Raw genomic sequence first — 21,280 nt, 5'->3', positions numbered from 1 at the left:
GCCACAGTCCGAAGCTCTCAAGTGCCTGGCCCTTGCATCAAAATACCTAGACTTTTCAACAATCCTACATGCAGAATACACGAACTTACAAATCTTTTAGCATGTCAATGAAAGAAAATCCAGAAGAAAATCAAAGAAGGAAATGCATTCGACAATTTGAGAACCACTCTAGCGAGGCACGGGCCAGCTGTGCTAATCCCCGTTAACTCATTGAAAAAAAAAGTGAGGAGGGGATCTAATAATATTTCAGGCTTATATATATATATTGTGTATTCTCTTTCAATGCAATGCTGACTCTTAAGCCGGAATGCCGCATAACTATTATATCTGAGGGAGGGGTGTGCATATAATCTAGACTAGACAATGGCAGACCTGGCCGGTCCGCTGTATTGATTGCTTCTGCGATCGTTCAATCCCCACGCAGTTAACACCTCTAAAGGAAGACTCATCAATAGTGCCTATATTTCTAGAAAGGACGAGACACGAAGGCAGTACTACAACTGTGTACAAGGTAAGAAATAGTTCGTTCCCATTATTGTCAACACGGAGTTGGAGTCGTCAACATTATGTTCGGATTCAAACTGTCAAGTAGGTAAACGTTCGTTGAACAATGTTAGTTAAGTGTTCCATTAGTTTAGCTGCTGTTGACAGTGCCAGTACAGTGTTCTGTCTATTACTATACCTTCTGTTGCCTAACCTTCTGTAGCCAATAAAGTGTTCTGTCAATATGTTAATCTTCTGTTAACAGTGCCAGCAAAGTGTTCTGTCAATTAGTTTAACTTCTGTTGACAGTGCCAGTAAAGTGTTCTGTCAATTAGTTTAACTTCTGTTGACAGTGCCAGTAAAGTGTTCTGTCAATTAGTTTAACTTTTGTTGACAGTGCCAGTAAAGTGTTCTGTCAATTAGTTTAACTTTTGTTGACAGTGCCAGTAAAGTGTTCTGTCAATATGTTAATCTTCTGTTAACAGCGCCAGTAAAGTGTTCTGTCAATTAGTTTAACTTTTGTTGACAGTGCCAGTAAAGTGTTCTGTCAATATGCTAATCTTCTGTTAACAGTGCCAGCAAAGTGTTCTGTCAATTAGTTTAACTTTTGTTGACAGTGCCAGTAAAGTGTTCTGTCAATATGCTAATCTTCTGTTAACAGCGCCAGTAAAGTGTTCTGTCAATTAGTTTAACTTTTGTTGACAGTGCCAGTAAAGTGTTCTGTCAATATGCTAATCTTCTGTTAACAGCGCCAGTGAAGTGTTCTGTCAATTAGTTTAACTTTTGTTGACAGTGCCAGTAAAGTGTTCTGTCAATATGCTAATCTTCTGTTAACAGCGCCAGTAAAGTGTTCTGTCAATTAGTTTAGCTTCTGTCGCAGTGCAAATAAAGTGATCTATTAGATTATTTTCTGATAAAAATACAACTTAAGTGCTCTGACAATTAGTTTAACTTCTGCAGACAGTGCTAGTTAAGTGTTCAGTCAATTAGTTTAGCTTTTGTTGACTGTGCCAGTAAAGTGTTTTGTCAATTAGTTTAGCTTCTGTTAACATTGCCAGTAAAGTGTTTTGTCAATTAGTTTAGCTTATATTGACAGTACCAGTAAAGTGTTTTGTCAATTAAATTAGCTTCTGTTGAAAATATAGTTGAAGTGTTCTGTCAATTAGTTAGCTTATGTCTTATGTTGTTCTTTTTTTAAAGTCTATCATTTCGTTTCACAATAAACGATTCCCATATATATATATATATATATAGTTGACAGCAGCATGTCATGTGAATATATAATAATAAACCAAAGATTACATAGTTGTTACATCTAGCTACTAAATCACATTCATCAAGAAACTAATCCAATAAAAATTTAAAAAACAAATACTAGCTAGTTTAAGGACTGCTACGCAGTAAAGGATCAGAGGAATGTTTGTTAAAAAGTTTAAACGGAAGGGGGGGGGGGAAAGTCTTTGCTGAACCGTTGACCCTGGAGGTCTCTCAGATCTTACACCCAGTTACCTAAAAGCCGTTGGAATAGTGTGCACTTCACATTTGTTGACTCTGGGGGCATAGAAGTAGAAAGAGATGTTCAAGGCCCACAACTACACCCAACATTGAAGTCCATATGGTTAGCAGACGTTGCTTGGATAAACAAATAAATTGGTTTAGTCTGCCCCACTCTACTGCAACATTTTCATTCGACACACTCTTGTTGATTCTAATAGAAAGTGGACTTTTGTATTTTGGTTGCTGGGAGGTGGGACGCATTCACTTAGTATCCTGGTCAATACTTTCATCTCCCCTAAAAACCTCAACCTAGTCCGTGCTTAGCCCATCTCGTTTAGCCCTAATGTTTCAGTTATAATACTTTGCTATATGTTTGCATATAGTCGCTTTGAAAGTATTCTTAAAGAAGCTTCACTCGCTAACAATGTGTGCGGCTTGTGACAAAACAGAAGATCAAATGCTAATTGTTATCGATCTGGTGCAGTGTAACATCCAGGTGAGACAGTGCAACACCTGTTGATTGCCTCTGCACACCTTTAGACACAGTAGCCTTTCACCGACACTGGGTCAACTTCATAGACCAAAACAAACAAAAAGTAAGGCCGTATTTCTGAAATGCCATAAGGACACGTTTTAAGAGGATTGTTTTGTTTCCTTCGAAATTCGGAATTTTGATCGTGTGTTAATAATCTACCTCAATGAATAAAATACAAGTGACGGTTCACAATGAAGGATGAGATTGATAACGTATGTGTTCTATGAATGCGGTTAGTATTGTCAGTTTTATATCTCTATCCGTCGTGCTGGAGAACGCTTCTGGAAAACGAACTTAAATCGGCCACTGGCTTTAGGCTTTGTTGGACAAAATGTATAGGTCACAGCTTGGTCTGCGTAGCCACGAGCTACATTCCTCCTAAATCAAAGACAAGCCATAGAAATGAATATGTCGTTCCCTCTGTAAGTGTAGAATTCTGATTAAACGATAAAAATGCTCCACACTAATTTTTTTTGTAGTGTCAGATACTGGGGACCATTTTCATTGTTAATCCTCTACCTCAGTGGTTCCCAAACTTTTTTGTCTCGTAGACCCCTTGCTATGTTTTCTGGTTTTTGATAGACCCCCTGCTCAACTTTCAACTTGCTCAACTTGCACATTTTTGCAAATCCATTAACAAAAAAGTAATTTAAAACTACACAACTACGGATATTATGTTTCATATACGAATTTGTCGTTCTATGAAGTAGTCTTTCCAACTTTAAATATTAATTAATTAATTAATATGCCTTAAGTATCATTGTAAAGGTTTCGCAATGAGCAGTTTTGAATCTGCGGAACTGTTTTCATTAACAGGAGAAAGGGCGAAGGCGAATAACTGTCTCCTAAACCAGTAAGCTTCGAGCAGGAAGGGCTCATTGCCTTGGCTTGCTACTCACCTAGCAGAAGGAAAACTGAATTCAAACCCCTGCTGCCTTGCTACTATACCCAAACATGGGAAAGGTCTCGTGGGTCAACCCTAAGGAAATATAAGGAGACGGTGACCATTAGCGCCATGTATTCCTGGGCCGTCCCCTCTTTCTCTTTCCTTGGGGGTTCCAAGTTAGGGCTTGCCTTGTTATGTTGGATGCAGGCTTGCGAAGGGTCTGTCCTATCCATCTTCAGCGTTTCTGAAGGATATCTACTTTAATAGGCTGCTGCTTTGTTCTTTGCCACAGTTCCTCATTCGAGATCTTGTCTGGTCAGCGGATTATAAGAATCTTCCTCAGGCAGGTTTTGATGAATACCTGGATTTTTTTTCATGGTGGTGATGATGGTTCTCCAGGTCTCCGCAATCTGTAAGCAGATGCCTAGCAGATGGGCAAGACGTGGGGACAGTTGGAGAGATTCGCCCAGAACCGAGATGCCTGGAGGAAGCTGGTTGGTGGCCTATACCCAGAAGGGACCACAGGCATAGATGAGGTGAGATGGTGACCATTAGACAGTGTGTAGCACACAGCGCTACACCTTGTCAGACCAAACTGTATTTATGTCTTTTGCAAAAATTTACAAAAGAAGCTTTTAATTTGAAAACTCATGCCACCGAAGCGACCTTGAACTGTATTGTTGCTAAACGAAATTCTTTTAATAACAACAGATGTAGGTTTGTGCAAAACGGCTGGTAGAATCAATGTTTGACCTTGGCTGTTTTCAGTATTTTGCTATAAGAAAAGAAATCTTGTAAGACTCTCACAAACCATCATCTTCTCTATATGATGTCGAACAGAAATTTTGTGGGTCTATTTTGAACTTTGAGTGTTCAAAGGTTTTTCTAATCTTAATTGTTATCAGGGTGACATTGTCTCAGATGATCTTCCAGCGTAACTGGTTCATATCGTCATAAAAAAGTCACTTAGGCAACTGCTTGTTTGACAAGGAAGGAAGGAATCCCAATTTTAAATAATTAATGATGTACTGTCTACATTTCTTTTCTTTTTCTAAATATTAGTTGCATGTAGACAAAATTAAGCTATTTAAATAAGTATTGAAATTGATTACAACAATTTTTCATTTGAATAGCAAGATAAAGAATTAACGAAGGTACAAATCATATATTAGTGAAGGAAATAATTACATTAATGAAATGTGAAAATAAAGTAACTCGACCTGCTTAAATGAAATCTAATGTCGTAGACCCCCGTGGACATCTCATAGACCCCCAATTTATTGTTTCACTTTCGTAGACCCCTTGGAGGTCTTCGTAGACCCCTGGGGGTCTATATAGACCACTTTGGGAATCACTGCTCTACCTGCTTGTTGTTTTCATGCATTTCTACGCCAGTGTGCACTGCATGGCGACTGGAAGCTCTTTGTTTTTTGTTGTAAACTCGCCACTGTCACTGTCACATCTGACAAAGATGCCTTAGTACCATTGAATCTTGCGACATAACCTTGGAAGTGAAGCATCAGGCTGGTAAAGAAGCTTGGAAGATCTGCTCTGGTGAGCCGTGAAAGGCACTTTTTCCTATCATTCGATGTCAATTGTCGGAGGCAGGTCAGGGCTAAAATGATCACTTTATGAACAGTTCAAAGAAGTAAACTGCCTGATGGCCATCCTCACAGGTTGACAGACGTTCATGTCACTCATTATTACCACGTCAGCACGTTTGCGTATCATCTACAACAGCATGCACTTATTGCAGCAATTCAAGAATTTATTTTTGCTCTGACATTTTCAACAGTTTGCACATTTCCAATCATTTTGAAATTGAAGTGCTAGAGTCCTCTAGCAGTGATAGAATATCACATTAATTAGCAACAAATTCATCTTGTGTACTTTGTCGTTGTTTTTTTGTTTGTTAGTCGTGTATTTCAGAAGCCACTAAAGAACGATATTTTGACCTCCAAATCAACAGCTAATACAGAAGAGAAACATTTGTTTTCAAACAAGATGATTGCCACGGCCAACTCGTTTTTCTCCCTCTCCTGTCGAAATGAGCCCAGATTATTTCCCTCTCTTACAGATCAAACGGGGGGGGGGGGCGGTTAAGCGCTCGGCTTCGAAACCTGGGGTTCTGGGTTCGAATCTCGGCAAAAACTGGGATTTTTAGGGCGCCCCTGAGTCCACACAACTCTGATGGGTACCAGACTTTAGTAGTTGTGGAAAATAAAGGCGGTTGGTCGTTGTGCTGGCCACATGACACCCTGATCGTTAGCCGTTGGCCACAGTGTCAGATGACCTTAACATCATCTGCCCTATAGATCGCAAGGTCTGAAAGGGGAACTTTTTACTTTCTTGCAGGTCAAGACCTTTTATAGTAATGTAACTTTGTGAAAGAGTCACCATTGGTATTAATTTATTGAAATGATATGTAACAAAAGTCTACCACAGCCCTCTGTATAGTCAATGTCGAAGGCTTCCACTACGCCAGTTTATATTCAAAAAATATTTGTATTTCCTGCAACTGCATCTAATAACTGATCTCTCTGAAACATCAATTTTTAGATGAGTCCTTGGTGATTGATATTTCAAAAGAGAAGTAGGTAGACACGATAATGGCATACCTTTACGATTCCTTGACACTTATACATATTTCAAAATGAAGGTATCTTTGTGAAAACAAAGTTGGGTAACTAATAAGTCATTACATAGCATTTGTTCTTTAAGTATCAACCGCTCCAACAAGCAATTCATTAAACAATGGTGAGTTGAATGTCTTGGAGCTCACAACAGAGACGCAGTTAAAGAATTGTCCATGCAAAAAAAAAAAATTCTTAAATTTTATAATGTTAAGGGTGCCGCAAACTACGTTTAAGTATTTTCTTTGGAAGAACTGCTCATAGTCTTTCAGTTCCTGGGGACATGTGCAGCCCAAGTCTCGCCAGCAGATGCAACAAGAGGCTCAAGATAACTTTCAACACTACGAACTGTTCCAAGAAGAAGCGATGTGAAACACCAAGCAATGGTCTATTTATGTAGTGGAACCACGAGAATGGCCTCCTTGAAGCAATACATGTTTTGAATTATTTTGGCTTGAAAAAAAACAAACTCACTAAGATACGAGTGTATTGTCTTTTCAATGAACTAACGCAAATAAAATTTTCATTGCAGCCAACTAAAATGTGAAATAGAAGAAAAGATGGCCAACTTAAGTCTGTCTATAGATTTACATGAAACACACAAAAACAGAACCTCTTCAGACAATGCATGTCAAAAAGATGCAAGAATGTTCTGATACAACCAAAATGTACTTACGTCATTGCCCAGGTGACAAGACTCAGGTAAGGATATTAAGTTCCTCACTTGGACCACCATATTACTGACACATCGTATTCATCCAAATTCAGGCCCACATCAACACACACCGAGACAGCGTATACTCCAAACTCCAATGTTAAAGTCAGGCCCACATCAACACACACCGAGACAGCGGATACTCCAAACTCCAATGTTAAAGTCAGGCCCACATCAACACACACCGAGACAGCGGATACTCCAAACTCCAATGTTAAAGTGTGTAGGCTCTACGCGGCGATGAGTTAACCCACCACTCTTACTCACTCTAATGACGCAAGAAAGGCAGAAAACACCCACGAGACTCACAGGCTATTTATAGACACACAACTCGTTTTTAATCTTCCTTTTTAATCCGGTTATTTCGCTGTGCATAAAACAAAATTTTCTTTTAACAATCTTAGATTTTATGGATCAATCACAACAAGGTGTCATTCAATTTAACAAGACCACGTAAGTGATCTCTCTTGTGCATAGTAAGTTTACAGGTGAAACAGCAGCCCCCCCCTCCTTTCCCCTTAGTAATTACTTTTCTTTCTTCTATGTAGGTGAGTGTTTCGAGTGGGTATTCCCCATCTGACTCAACTCAGAGCAGAACCTTTACCTTCAGCATCGTGACTTTAAAACTGACTGTGATCTACTCTTGCTCTTAGATAAAGTGCTCGATAATTGTGGTCAGTCTTACTAAACCAAAAAACGTGGCTATAACAATAGTGACCTAGTGGTCATTATAAGAATGCCCGACACAGTCAACTAAATGTTTCCTTGTGAGCTGTGTTTCCCCAATCCAGTTCCGGAAGAACTTCGTTGTCCTCAAATTGAACTCTTTCCAAACTGTACATTGAGATGAACGGTAGTTACAAATGTAACTAAAAAAAAACTTGCAAATTTAAATAATAAATCTAAATAATTTTAGGTTTAAAAAAATAACTTTACAAACGTACAAGAAATATACATAATGAGTTAATATAAGAGTTATATATATATATATAAAAGGAACCGTTTCTCGACAGTATGAAGTCCAGAAGAAATGGTGGGTGGACGAGTCACGTAGAAAACATGTTGTCTGATTAAAGAATCGCCCGATTACTAACTCTGTCATCAAACCCAATTGTTGAGTTTGTGGCATTAGATTATATAATTAATTCAATAGAACAAACACTTAGAAAAAAAAAGACTGGACTTGAAACGAAGAGATTGATGGTGTTGTAACTATTCTCTAACAAAGGTAACTTCCATTAAAGGCCTGTAAGTTCAAAGGTTAGGACAGTTGATGTCATGTCCCTGTGTTTTATGGTTAGTAAGTCTCTTGGCGATTACTGTTGAATGAACGTCAATTGCATTTCGTGTATTTCTAATAGTTTAAATGTCATTTTTAGCGGCCACCGAAAGGGGAAAAGACGCTATTAGTTTTGTGTGAAATGTCTGTCCGTCTGACCGTCTGTCCCGTTTAGATCTCGTAAACTAGAAAAGATATTGAAAATCCGACATCACAATATTTTAGTCCATTCAAAGTTCTGATGCAACGGCTACTTTTTTTTTCCCTGAAAGCGAAAAATCTAATTTTTAAAATCAGTTATGCAAGCAGTTTTTTAAAGAGAAAAAGCTAATTAGTATGCATTATAAGTTAGACCTAACTTAAAACGAATAGTAATCTTATAAACTTTATTTACTTTAACAATTTTTTTTTGCGGAATTTTTTTTTTGATGATTCGAATAAGAGATTGAGCCTTTTCAAAACAATTAAATTATTTATAAGACTTCAGTTAGGCCTGGAGAGGCGCGGTAGCTGAGTGGTAAAGCACTTGTCTTCAGAACCGAGGTTCCCGGGTTCGAATCCTGGTGAATCCTTGGGCGCCTCTGAGTCTACCCAGCTCTAATGGGTACCTGACATTAGTTGGGGAAAAGTAAAGGCGGTTGGTCGTTGTGCTGGCTACATGACACCCTCGTTAACCGTAGGCCACAAAAACAGATGAACTTTACATCATCTGCCCCATAGACCACAAGGTCTGAAAGGGGAACTAGTTAGGCCAGGTTCACATCTAACTTTGCATTCACTTGCACGTATCCTTTGATCTGCTGCACCGTTGGGGCACTACACAAGACCTGTCAACCTTCTTTCTCCATATCTCTCATTTGTCTTTGATATAATTTCATTCGGATGTTCTTTCTGAAAATATTGAAGCCTGCCTGGGAGGACCACTTAGGGGGCCGATTTTAAGTTTGTGTTTCCACACAAACTGTCTTTGTAACCTTGTTATTTACTAAGCACGTGCTTAAATTAGTTTACACAATTGTAAACGAAATTCGCCTACTTATTTCATATTTCATAATATTTCTATTTAAAGATCCATCACTCCCAGTTATGTAACGAACTATCCCAATGCGTATATACTTAATTAAATGTAAACAAAACGTGATCAAACACGGGGGCTTCTGAGATGTGGCAGTATCAGCCAACTTAATGCTAGTCAATCGTGTGGAGAAAGTAAAAAAAAAATTAACCATTAAAGGAGTTCCCGCATGACGTCATATTGACAACAAACACACACACGTTACTGAGACAGGAATGCAAACACACATAACTCAGCAATGTAAACACTTCAACCACTTATAAAAAGGGAGCCCCTCTTTTGACCTGCTTACAACGGGAAGTTGTATATCTTAAAATGTGATTAAGTAGCCACAAGTCTAGGTGCTTCTTAAAAAAAAAAAACGAACTGCAATTTACAAGGTGTCATAAATATATGTGTGTGTGTGATGGGTTGTATTTATGTCTAAATGCATGTCGTACGTGGCTGCCTTGACTAACACGTATAACCTACAGACGTTCTTGATATCCAGAAAGGCGTTTAATGCTCTGTGTGTCACTGTGGGACAAATAGGGATGTCAAAATGAAGGCCCGTGGACCGAGCATGGGCCTACGTAATAAAACGACCATTTGGTGATCGCCTCTTTCTTGAAACAGTAGGATCCAGACGCCCTGGATGTGTGGTATGAAAGTATTTGACTGGTGGTCAATAAAAAGGTTGATACCCATCAATTTGCTATTACCTACGTAAAGAAAAAAAGACATCCCTTATGTAACTTTACACAGTGCCTTAAGTATAAACGCCCTCACCCTCAAGCCGTTTTTAAAATAACATTCCCATCGTCTATGAATAACTTTTTGCTCAACAAGAGTTCACTGCAGTGGTGACCAAAATTAATCGGCCTTGGGGCGACACAATTTTAGATACGCTGGTCAGGGGCCGCATCGAATCCCATGGAACAGAGCCCGTGCGCTTTCATTAAGCAATAAATATAGGATAGAACCGCTCCGCTTGCTGGATATGGACCGCGGGCAGTCAGCTGGGTATCACTAGCGCAAAGAATGATACGAAAGACAATTGTGTATGCCAGGCTACAAATAGAATGGTTATTAGTATTACCAATTTTTAACGAAGAAATAGAATGTATAAATAGCTTTTTAAAATGCACATATTGACCTACAACCTATAAGAATATTAGGAGGCTGAAAGTGTAGCCAGAAAATCACTCCCAAAATAAAAAAAAAAAGGGGGGGATGCAAAAAGATCAACTAAGATAACATAAAAATATTTAAGAATTCCGGCATATTTGACAAAGTATTTGAAGTGCCGTACGCTATTGGCCAGGATCGCCTAATGCGGCGGCCAGCCTTAAACCACATTTAATGTAAGAATATTTAAAATAATCTATTTGAAGCTAGCCGTTCAAAGAACATCAGATAGGTGTCTACTTAAGCGTCAACAAGCACGTGTTAGATCTGAATCACTGCACAGCGCACACACTTAAACCACATAGTCAGAACGATTTCATCCTGAGAGACTGCGCCACACTGACACAGAAATCGCCATACACATCTGACAGCACATTAGAAAGCCCCCCAAACACACTAGCACTAGATTGATGTGTGGCGCACAGTCGAATGCAACATATCCCACACCCCTCCCTAAATGACAATATCAAAACGTAAACACACATTTCTAAGGGGCTGGAAGGATGCACAGAATTGGAAGACCCCAACACGACTAGCGCTTCTGTATATCGGTTGAACTATTTCCGTCTCGGGCACCCCCGCCCAATAACTAATTTTTTTTTAAATATTGTAAACCCCTCCCCCACCCCCGGCATATTTTTTTAAAAATCACATTACGGTACGCGCACACACACATGTACCTTTAAGTATTTTTTTCTATTACCGTTCAACTTGCCCTCAGGTGTTGTAGACGGGGAGGGAGGGAGGGCTGTAGGCTGCATTGAACGCTACTGTCACCAACTAATGCACCACACTTGTAGAGCGCTATTAATAACTCTTTCCAAATGACAGCTTGAAATGGCTAGGTCGTCTGCTTCCATTTCAACGCAAAAATCTTCGTATTCTTACCTCCCTTGCCACACTTCAACAGACGCCGAAATTCACTATAGACTTGTGTAAGTACAAACAAAACGAAAGTCGTGTAACTTCTTAGGGATGTCAAGTCTTAGATCCATCATATAGTGGGTACGATGGGAAGTATTGGGGGGATTTTTAGTGTGGGGAGGCGGATCAGGGTAGATGTGAGCAATACAAGCAATACTTTTATTATCACAAAATATAAACCTTTCCTAAATTAATCATCATTACGAGATCTTAGCTCATTGGCAGTTGCGTAGCTAAGATGTGGGGAGGGGGGTCTAAATTTGAAACACCCCCAGGGTCCCACTAGAGGGGGTTCCATAAAAAGAGTGATTTTTTTTTTTTTTGTTTTTGCAATAAATATTACGGCATTATCTCATGTCATGATGTGGAATGTCAAAATGCAGAGGCCCCTTAAGAGGTTAAGCCCCTCCCCCCGCCCGCAAATCCCAAGCTACGCCGCTGCTCATGGGCACTTTGACACAGCGCGCCGATATTATTTCATTTTTAATAATTTAAGATACAAATCAAGTGCATTTTATCTGATGTACCAGACATTGAGAGCGAGTGAATGATGAATAAATACTTGCAACTAACCCTTCGGGCCGGGTGGGGGCGGGGAAGGAGACAGGTAAAAAAAAAATGGATAATGGGAAAATGGTTTCAACGTCTCGAGGTTAAGAGGGGAAGGTGTTGGTAGTAGTGGTATGGTATTGGTGATGACTGCGACAGATTTGCTCAAAACGTCAGAGGACAGACAGGATGTGACGTAAGTAACCTTGACATTCACTCAACAAAGTGACTGAAGGCAATGACAAAAATGCAAAACGCTGAATTAAGAGTTATTGTTAAACAAAAGCCATTGTTTTAAGGCAGAGGTCATAGAATTCAAGTTGTCTCCATTTTTATTCACACACACTGTTACCTCCATAGAAAAGGACAAGATATTTTGTTCTACAAAGCTCAAGTTCCATGTCGAGGATCAAACGGGTTTCTCTGTTCACCTGATGTAAATGCTACAATTTGAATACCATCAACGTGAATTTCATTTCGGAAAACTTGTGCGTCCGCGCCTAAAGGAAACACTGAAACAATTTGCTAGTTAGGGTCACACTATGTGAAGGCGGTGACGAGCTCACTACGCTGAGATTGAATTGGGCGTAGACATTTATGAAACCCTGGAAATTCTCCCTCACTATATGAAACACCTAATTAAAAAAAAAATCAGGTCGACTTTCTGGCGCCCCTTTTCCATGCAGAAAACTTAAGCCAAATTTAGTGCACAGATTCTCACTCAATTAAAGATGACGTGATGCATGCCTGAGTATAAAAATGTACTCAGTTTTCTTTTCGCTTCTGTTTATCCTAGTTTTTTATCTTTATTTTTTCGCTTCTGTAAATCCTAGTTTTTATACGTTTCCATAATCTTTAGTCGGCTGCGGCTCGCCAAAATTAGCTAAACCACTAAGAATATGCTAATAAGCTACACTAACATGCACTATACAGTGACCAAAAGAAAAAAAAACAACGTCCGGACAATTCGTTGCAGAGTGTCTGTAGTGTAAGATTATCAACTACATTGTGCTGCTGGTTGAACACTGGCAACACTGTAGCCAAGTCTCGTAACGCAAATTCTGGTCGTTAGAATGCTGTGGTGCCTGTTGACATTTTAAACCAACAGATTGAACTAACATGGCATGCCGTCTGCAAAATAAAATGACAGGTCGCGCCTACCTATCTCCTGTACATCTTGCAGTCAGAGCATTATGCTCCCTTCCCCCCCCCTCTTTCTCTCTTTTCACTCAGTTCTCTTCGGAATGTGACAGACTCGTGCTACAGGTTTAATGAGATTAAGACTGGAGTGTCTGTACAGCCATGACCTAATGGCGAGAGGAGACATACGACTTTGTGCAACTTTTTTTTCCTTCTTGTTTATCCCACGACAAAAGCTCTCTTGAAATAGCAATCCCTTTCAATCAATAAGACATCTATTAGGCCTGAACATGATAGTTATTGTCAGTCCCAATGGTATTGATGTTGAATTGTTACAGGGGCGTTGCAGACTTTCCCATAGCAATGAGTTTTTGCACAAACCCGTATCACTTCGTTAAACATACCCTAACAGAGTGATGCCCAAAATACGGCTCGAGGGCCGGATCCGGCCCGCGACGTGGTTTCATCCAGCCCGCCGAAACGTCGGCACAAAATATAGGAAATCCCCCCCCCCCAAATGTTTAAAATGTATCTTTACCTACGTTAGGGCCCTTACTTGATTACTACCAAGTCATTTAACGTTTGTGCGTTCATGAAATAGGACTATAGAAGCTACTAGGAAAAGTGAACGGATCTTTACTTTTTTTTGTAAAACATGATACCATTGCTAGCAAACATGTTTGTTTTTTATAAAGAAAATGTGACTTGTTTTTAAAAAACAAAAAGAACAAAATATAAACAGAACTTACGCCATTTTTTTTTGAAGTTTAAAGAGTAAAATTCAAATATCCCAATAATTCAATGTAAGCACTAGATCCTCGGGTTTGAAATAAAATAGTTTCAGGTCAATTTCATTAAGTTTTTGTATCTTTTCCATCATGTAGCCCGCGACACTAGTGTTGGAAATTAAAATGGCCCGCAGATTGAATTAGGTTGGGCAACACTGCCCTAACATCCAAATCACAAATGCAGCTGGGGATTACCGGAAACCAAAAAAAATGCATTTTAAAGCTTGTACTTAAAAATGAATTTTGTCTGTTGAAAAAAAAAAAGGGTGCGTATTGAATGCTAAAAAGAGGAAAGGGTTTATTTATCAAAGGTTCACTGCAACTATTTCGAGCAAGATGTAGGCGATAATTAAATCAGATTTCAATAGCGATGTCTGTTTTTTGAGATTCCAATGTGATGTGACATGGAACCAGAAGCGGCCTTACCCAAAAAAAAAAAAAAAAGAAGGGGGGGGGTGCTAAACGTGTCATATTTTTAGATATATACTTTTGTAAGACTTTAAGAGTACAATGTATGTTGTACGAACTTTAGGATCCATCCGTCGACATCGCAGAGGGTGACGGAAGATAACAAACCCTTTTCATTCTAAGAGTAACTGGCAAGGACAATATTAATGTATCAACTATCTTTTGAATACGGTCATTCATGCTTACAGAGAAATTCTAAAAATAACCGCACTTCTCTCCTTTCCCTCTCTAACAGTGAGTCACAAGATTCGTGTGGTCAAATACTGAGTTGTGTTTTCAAACATGAAGCCGAAGCATGTCTACGTAAATACATACTGGACATTGGTGGCCATTTGTGTTATCTTGGCTCCATTATCTCCAACGATGTGCTACTGGATAAAGACATCAACAACAAGATAGTCAAGGCAATGGACACCATGTCATGGCTGCAGAAAAGAGAATGGGGCAATACCTTGCTGACTACCAAAGTCCTATCGGACCTGCGTGATGAGCACTCTGCTATACTGTAGTGAAACATGGTCCGCCTAATCTTGGTTATATTTACATATTGTTACAAGGTAACAAACATTCTGTATGTGACCTAAAATAAGGTTGCCAACTTTTAAGGTATACTAATGTATGCAAACGCGACATGAAGCTCTTCAAACAGTTAGGAAAAAGAAGCAATGGATAAATCCACGTGGAAAACAAGCATAAAGGAATGGTCCTGGATTGCAGATGGCCTATACACCAGAAGTAGAAAGAAGGGTGAAAGTGTTACAGAGTCTGGTGATTATAGATACCCAACCTGTGACTGCAGTTGTGTATTAAGGATTAGCCTCTTTAGTCACATGAAAAATAGCAAAGGGAAAATATTTTCTATCGAGACGTTAAATGCCACAGAGCATAGCAATACACGTAAAGCATTTGCTTTTTGGCAAAATCTAAACTTACTGGTTTTCCCCTCAAAGTTTAAAAATCGTACACAAGTCAACTGTCGCACCACACACACCTAAACACAATAGACAAACTATGCATCTTGCACCGAAACTGACCTTAGTACGCCATTTGCATTATTTAGTCGCTGGCGCAAGTTTGTCAGGACTACACACACACACGACCTTCTAGATCTAAAAGGTGCTACTTTGGACACCGATGAACTCTGCTGAAAATCTCTGTTTACCCACAAGTCCAATTTCATTCAACTAGTTGCAAACCATGTACCTAGATCTTTATTTAGCACGCACTAAACGCTTTTCAGTCAAAGTATCAAAGGGTTTTACATTTATGGGTTTTTTTTTTAAAGCAATTTACGCCTACTTTCTTCCTACTATTAACTTTTTTAAAATTCAAAAACTACTACACCTACTAAGCGTATAAATGCTGATCTCAAATTGCTTACTGTTTGAAACAGTCAAAAAGCTGGGTCAAATGAATTAAGGGAAAAGTTGGTTGACAAAATATTTTTAAAGATGGTCTTGAAGATAGCTCACTGCCTACATTACAAGACTTCACACGGCCACTGTCAGAATGTCTCAATCAGAGGTGTAGTGAGGGGTTGGCATGTGGGGTGCATCATGGCATGGGAGCCACTAAGGGCGCCAAAAGGTCTCCAAGATAAACAAGATTTTCATATGCTTTTTTTTTTTTCGGGTTTTGAAAAATATATTTTGAATTAACAAACAATGTCATATATAATTACTTTTTTGTTGTTTCGGTTTCTTGTTCTGTCAAATAAACTTACGGTACGCTATGTTTAGTTCTTCTTCTTCTTCATTCTCATTTTAAATGTCGGAGGGTTCAGATCAGTAATCCTATAAGAGATGAATCGCGCAGTGGTTATGTTTAGTTCTACAAGAGATTTCGACTCAAGCTATTCCTGGTGTAATCACCGAACTAGATACAATGATAATCACAATAATGTTTCACTGTGAATCTAAAAATACAATCGGGTTCTCAGTCAAACCATATTTCAGTGAACAGTATTATGAGAATAATTGTTACAACAGTTTTTTTTTTTTATATTGAAGAGATAGACACTATTTACTCCCAAGATCAAAATCTTGAGTTGACTTTTTAGCGGCCCCCTAAAGGGGAAAAGACGCTATTAGTTTTGTGCGAAATGTCTGTCCGTCTGTCCCGTTTAGATCTCGTAAACTACAAAAGATATTGAAAATCCGACATCACAATATTTTAGACCATTCAAAGTTCTGATGCAACGGCTACTTTTTTTTTTCTGAAAGCGAAAAATCTAATTTTTAAAATCAGTTATGAAAGCAGTTTTTTAAAGAGAAAAAGCTAATTAGTATGCATTATAAGTTAGACCTAATTTAAAACGAATAGTAATCTTGTAAATTTCATTTTCCTTGACCTTTTCTTAACATTGCGAAAATTATTTTTTTTAAGCATTCGATAAAGAGATTGAGCGCTTGGCTTCCGAACCGGGGGTCCCGGGTTCGAATCCTGGTGAAGACTGGGATTTTCAACTTTGGAATCTTTGGGTGCCTCTGAGTCCACTCAGCTCTAATGGGTACCTGACATTAGTTGGGGAAAAGTAAAGGCGGTTAGTCGTTGTGCTGGCAACATGACACCCTCATTAACCGTAGGCCACAAAAACAGATGAACTTTACATCATCAGCCCTATAGACCACAAGTTCTGAAAGGGGAACTAGTTAGGCCAGGTTCACATCTAACTTTACATTCACTTGCACGTATCCTTTGATCTGCTGCACCGTTGGGGCACTACACAAGACCTGTTAACCTTCTTTCTCCATTCTTATCTCTCATTTGTCTTTAAGATATAATTTCATTCGGATGTTCTTTCTGAAAATATTGAAGCCTACCTGGGTGGACCACTTCGGGGGCCGATTTTGAGTTTGTGTTTCCACACAAACTGTCTTTTGTAACCTTTTTTTTTTTTCAGTTTGGAATAATGTCAGTTCTCATTTTTGTTGTTCAAGAATTTTAAGCCGCGTTTTTTCAGCTCCTAAGATGACACAAATGTGTCGACATAGAGTGATTGGGAGAGTGGGAAAGCTCGAAGTCTTTTTTCTGTTGTTGTTGTTTTGTTTCAATTTTGAAAAATATTTCGTTTGTATTGTAGCTATAAATCCATATTAGAGTATTAAAAATAATAAAAACGTTATTAGTAGCAATGTTTAGAACATTAAATTGTGAAGTGAAGTCATTTCATCATATAACAGGACCGTTCACACTTCTCAGCAACAAAAAACTCAATTTAAAAAAGATTTTTTGTTAAATACGTCCTAGCCCATTTTTAATAGAAAGGGGGGGGGGGGCTCCAGGGCAATATTACTTCCTAATCATATGTGTAGCCTAACTTTTTGGTTTTTCTAGAAAAAGAAAAGTACAACGAAAGAATGTAATAGAATAATAGAAGATCACAAGTTCACACACACACCCACCCTCAGCTTAACAACAACAAAAAAAGACATACAAAACATAAAGATTAATGAGCACTTTACTCTACTTGCGATAACAGTTAATCCATGGTTTTATTTCAAAGGTTACCCCCCTCCCGGCAAATAATCCCACATAATTAACATTTGTAGTAAAATGTGCAATTCAATTCTTTTTTTTCTTTTGTTTTCAGATTTTTGGCTTTAACACAATAATGACTAACATCAATGTGTGAAAAATAATATATGAAATAAGTGCTCCAGACAGTACATGGTTTAACAAGGTTCAACTGCCCAGCTCAAATGGATTCCAAGCAAAAGTTAGTGCATGGTGTTGAAGAGTGGTGATTGAGTGGAGGTATTATTGTGAGTCTGCTTACTTGCCAGTTCTAAATATGAACACTTCAACAACAGACTGAATAAAGTAAATTAATTGCTTTTGGAACACATTGATTTATTACAATAAGAAGATCACAGTCCAAACCGTTTAAACATGTCCTTTTCTGGTCGCCACTACAAGAGGTGTCTCTCATCCTTTAGCCTGTCTCTAACCTATTTCTTTTTAAAGTTTTTTATGTACTGTCCCATCACTAAGGAAATACCCAATTGAACCCAACTTCTATGCATCTTACTATTCAGTCATTACAATGGGTTACTAAGTTTCTACTGCCAATCTCTAATGGATTCCAAACAAAAGTTAGCCAAACGAACAAATATTGGTGCTGATGCTAGACCAAACAATTTCACATGAAATTATTTCATCCAGAACTAGAGAAATTTTAGGCTTGAAAAAAATGTTTATATTTATTTTGTAAGTGAGATATGCTCTTTAATTGTTGTGTACATTTTTAAGAGGAGAGATGGTTAACAAAACAAAGAGTCCCCAGATGCCAGCAAAACACATATAGAACACCAGATGTCAACAAAATGTGTTTAGCATCCAAATATCAACAAAACACACATGGCACCCCAAATGTCAACAAAACATATATATATATATATATATATACACCCAGGGCTTTTTTGTGACCGTATGCACTGGTACGGCGTACCAGCACCATTTTGAATGTGGGGAAAAAATTATTACTTTTCTTGTAATTTAACATTTAAGTAGTTAAAAGTTAGACTGAGTACCGGCACCTATTTTTTTTTTTTTTTAAACAAAAAAAAGCACTGTATATACCCAAATATCAACAAAACAGATGGAAACCCCAGATGTCAACAAAACGTGTGAGGCACCAAAATGTCACCAGACAGCCTCAATAACAAACAGGTGATGAGAAGATTTGAAGAGCTGCAGTTACATAAATACTTTAATCAATTATCAACAGGATCACAAAGCACATGTATGTTCAATTGAGGGGGAAAAAAGTAAAAAAAAAAATTGAAAATTACTGATATTTTAATATGGATTTATGTGTAACTAACAATTAATGAATCATTCATGATTAGTCACTAATGTATAAAACAGAGGTATCTTGCACCTAACAACAAGTAGACAAGGAGAGATAACCAATGACACACACACACAAAATGGTATGATAAAGAGATTACTAAAAGATCTGTCAGATGACAAGGACATCTATTAGTGTTTTTAAGAATTGTGCTGTCTAAGCAAATATTTCAAAAAGCTGACCCCTCATGGTTGCTACTTTTATGTCAATTAAATCAAACAATGTCAACATTTAATCCCTTTAAAATATTAAAACTCTAGCCTAGCCTTAATTAATGATAGAAATGGTTCTGCACAGAGTAAGATAATTAATGATACACTTAAAGGATTATCACTTAGCCATCACACCCTCAGCAATAATCACCTAGAACTAGCTCTTTTCAAACTAAAGGCACACATAAGGTGGCATGCAAGCAAATATTGGTGATTTTAACTTTAAAACTTGCTAGAACTAAAAAGTTATACAAATAATAAGATTGTAAAAATGTTTTTTAGACTTGGTAGATAAAATACTGGAGATGCAGCGAATCAGTGGTAAAGTCCTTGGCTTCTAAACCAGTGGTCCCTGGTTTGAATCCTGGTGAAGACTTATCTATAACTTTAGGATCTTTAGCACATTAAGGTGCCTCAGAGTCCACCCAGATCTAATGGGTACCTGACATTAATTGGGGAAAAGTAAAGACAATTGGACATAGTGCTGGCCACATGACACCCTCCTTAACTGTGGACCACAAAAACAGACGACCTTAACAACATCTACCCTATAGCCCTATAGATTGCAAGGCCTGAAAGGGGGAACTTTACTTTTAGATAATATACTGTGTTTGTTCACTAATGATAGGAAGTGTAGAGCCTACAACAGTAATATGCAGAACACTATTATACTTGCAAATAATAATAAAAGGTATTCGTCTTTTTTTTCACTAAGGACCAACAAGCTTGCAGAAACTCTACTAGCTCTACCAGCTACACTGTAAGATTTATTCCATATCAAGGTGTCCATCTACTTAGTCCAGTCAAGCTGGATGTTTTATTTTAAAGGTCAATGCTACTGCACAGTCGCTGCCTTAGAATTCATGATAGATCTTTTATAGTTATTACAGAATGTCTTATATATAATACAGATGTTACTTCATTTGTCATAGTGTGCTTTTACTTTTGTCTGACAGGTTTAGAGTTACATAAAATAATAATATAGAATTGAAGCATGCTGGCAACTATCATTGATATAAGTAGTTTAATAATACTATAATTAATGTAATTATAAAATTCATATAAAATGATGGTTAGTTTAAAGTAAATCAAATGTAATTTTTTTAAATTGATAAAACATACCCGGTTTGCATCATATTCTTCTGCAGGGATGATTTCAATAACTTCATTTTCTGTCTCAATTACATCACTTCCAGGACTATCAACACCAGTGGTTGCCATGGCCATACAATTTGTGTGCAGTGTTGATCCAGTTGTATTATCCAAAGAAATGCATCAATTAGTCTTGTTGTTGATCTAGAATCTAAATTATTGACTCTCTTGGGTTTAAGACTGAGTGGCTTGGAATTGAAAAGCTCTCAATCATGACAAAGTCACAGTGTCAGTGGTCCTACCTACTCAGTAGTCTCAGTCTCAGACTTTTGTCACACTGTCAGTGACTTGAGAAGTTTGAAAAATGCACCCACTAAAAACTAGATTACATCTAGTATTGATATTAGATCTAGAGTCTAGATAACAGAACTACAAAAAAAAAATGTAAAGATCTAAATTTACGCAGTCGCGTCACTCAGAATCACATCTGAGTACATTTGATTTTGAGTATCATTGACTTGAGGAAAAACACAATTTTTTTTAATATAAGAGTAAGAAAGAAGTAAAGATAAAAGAACTGTCTCAGTCTCATGTGTGTTGAGTGTAGAGATTTCTTTAATTTAGAAAGCCTCTGGCTTAAAAATCTTTTATAATAAATTAAAACATAATATTCACCCATTCCAATATCGGCATCACGCTGAACCTTAGAAATATTTTAATAAACAGTGTAATATTCTCCTTAGAAAAATAATTAATCGATTAATTCCATAGAACCAGACTATTATTTCTTGTATTTGGAGAACTTCCGCCAAATTTACGCATGCGCTTTTCGAGGGAATGTGGTAAAAACGTAAATCTGGAACTTTTATTATCGAATCAATACACATCTAGTGTATATTCTATTCTAATTTGTATATATATATGATTTTGATTTTTATAATTCATGACAAAAGTTCTTTGTGGAATGTATTCTAATGCTCCAGTG

The 21,280-nt window shown here is 37.8% G+C and overlaps 1 protein-coding gene and 1 long non-coding RNA gene across 9 annotated transcripts in view; one reads left to right on the top strand and one right to left on the bottom strand.

The window, feature by feature from the left end:
• LOC106051513 (uncharacterized) overlaps nucleotides 1–10,888 on the bottom strand; it is a 54,427-nt gene extending 43,539 nt beyond the window's left edge. For 3 of the 5 annotated variants that reach the window (XM_056015178.1, XM_056015182.1, XM_056015181.1), the window contains exon 1: nucleotides 6,711–7,611. The gene's annotated coding sequence lies outside the window, so the exon portion shown is untranslated. Of the gene's footprint in view, nucleotides 1–6,710; nucleotides 7,612–10,510 lie in introns of those variants that run through there. The other 2 variants (XM_056015179.1, XM_056015180.1) reach the window with 2 other exon arrangements.
• LOC129923588 (uncharacterized) lies at nucleotides 124–19,903 on the top strand. 4 transcript variants are annotated; one of them, XR_008775554.1, is made up of 3 exons: nucleotides 124–592; nucleotides 6,567–6,736; nucleotides 17,732–19,903. It is a non-coding gene; the product is annotated as an uncharacterized LOC129923588 (long non-coding RNA). The 4 variants fall into 4 exon arrangements; XR_008775553.1 differs by having other exon boundaries at nucleotides 126–511; XR_008775552.1 differs by having other exon boundaries at nucleotides 128–588.
• The last annotated feature ends 1,377 nt before the right edge of the window (nucleotides 19,904–21,280 follow it).

The sequence above is a fragment of the Biomphalaria glabrata genome, chromosome 17 (assembly GCF_947242115.1).
Source record: "Biomphalaria glabrata chromosome 17, xgBioGlab47.1, whole genome shotgun sequence".
In the NCBI taxonomy this organism is placed as follows: Eukaryota; Metazoa; Mollusca; class Gastropoda; family Planorbidae; genus Biomphalaria; species Biomphalaria glabrata.
This window is presented reverse-complemented; position numbering and strand designations above follow the sequence as displayed.